Here is a 1,745-nt window from a genome sequence, read left to right as displayed (position 1 = left end):
CTCAGAGACACTTCAGGACATTCTTCCTCTGGGTTTTTGTTTCACTTTATGGTAAATGTTTGCGGCGCCCTCCGGAGTTGTTTTCTGCCTTAAAGGCCTCTCTGGAGCCACCGGGCTGTAAAAACAAAGAAGGGCTGAACTTCCTGTTTGGGAACGACTCGATCAGTAACGATGACTAATAACGTCGTGACGTAAAACAACAAACGCTGGAACTCAATTAAAGCCGTCAGATGTCAGAAGCGTTGACCTTTAGTAACCTTACACTCCTGCTCCTGTTGGAAAACAAACATCTGATTCATCCGCAGAGATTTAAATCCTCGGACTGTTTTGGTTGGGTGCAGACCCGCTCCTCGGCTCAGACCTGCTGCCGCCTTCGAGTCGCTGCTTTCAGGTGAAATCTGAGCTGTTTCTAACTTTTATACTTTTAAAAAGATTTCACTTTATTTTCAGATATTTTCCTGATAAAAATCCTTTGAGCTCTCTTCAGTTCTGCTTCAGGTTCTTGCTGTTCTTTCCTTCTTAAGCTACTCTTAGCTTGTAGCTAGATTTTTGCTACTTTTAGCTATCCTTTTGCTCCTCAAAGAATAAGCTAGCCTTTTGCTACAGCTACATTTAATTAGACTGCTACTTGTTGCTTTTAGCTAGCCTTTTGATTTTTTTTAGCTAGTATTTTGCTTTTTTTAGCTAACGTTTTGGTTCTTTTAGCTAGCTTTTGCTTTTTTAGCTAACATTTTGCTTCTTTTAGCTAGCCTTTGGCATCTTTTAGCTAACATTTGGCTTCTTTTAGCTAACCTTTGGCTTCTTTTAGCTAAACCTTGGCTTCTTTTAGCTAACCTTTGGCTTCTTTTAGCTAAACCTTGGCTTCTTTTAGCTAACCTTTGGCGTCTTTTAGCTAACATTTTGCTTCTTTTAGCTAATCATTTTTCCCTTTAAACATCTGGATGTTGTTTTGTGACTTTAACCTAGCATTTTGACACCTAATTAGCCTTTTGCTCCTTTCAGCTTCTAGCTACTGTTTGGCTCCTTTTACCCAGCCTTTTGCAGTTTAGTTCCTTTTAGCTTTAACATGTCAGTTTCAGCTGCTTCGGCTCCTTTCAGCAGAAACTCTCAGAGCTGAGTTCCTGCCGGCTGGTTTTAAGATATTTCATATTTATAATATTTAGATAAAGAAACAGTGAATAAAAACACATAAATCTGTTTTTTATTTATAACAAGCCGAACATCCTGAGATTATTAATTTTCTTTAATAAAAGTTAAAAATGAGACCAGCGGCTCAGATTTGTCTTCTTTTATGAAGAATGAATTCATGTTTGGAACAGAAGGACGGATTCTTCGTCTCGCACATCGACGTGACTTCAGGCCCAGCTGCGTCCGACGCAACAATAAACAAAAGCCGTGAGTCACTGCGTCACACCGAGTCCTCCAGGAAAACTACGAGTCATCTCGCTGCGACCAGAAAACCCGAAGGTTTGTTGGAAAAACAGACTCTGATTGTTTCTGTGGGAGAAAAGAGGCTCGTAGATCCATTAAATGAGGATTTAAATAAGAAACAGAGAGGATTCTGGGTAATCTCAGTCAGACTCAAAACAAAAATAAATATTTATTATTAGTGTTTGTTATTAAAACATGCTGATATTTGTTATTATTTCCAGTTTAATGTAAAGTTCATTTCGAATGTTTCAGTCACTGGATGCTGACCACTGTGTGTGTCTGTGTGTGTCTGTGTGTGTGTGTGTGTGTGTGTG

Source organism: Kryptolebias marmoratus, linkage group LG15, assembly GCF_001649575.2.
Source record: "Kryptolebias marmoratus isolate JLee-2015 linkage group LG15, ASM164957v2, whole genome shotgun sequence".
Lineage (NCBI taxonomy): Eukaryota > Metazoa > Chordata > Actinopteri > Cyprinodontiformes > Rivulidae > Kryptolebias > Kryptolebias marmoratus.
Note: the sequence above shows the minus strand (reverse complement) of the source record.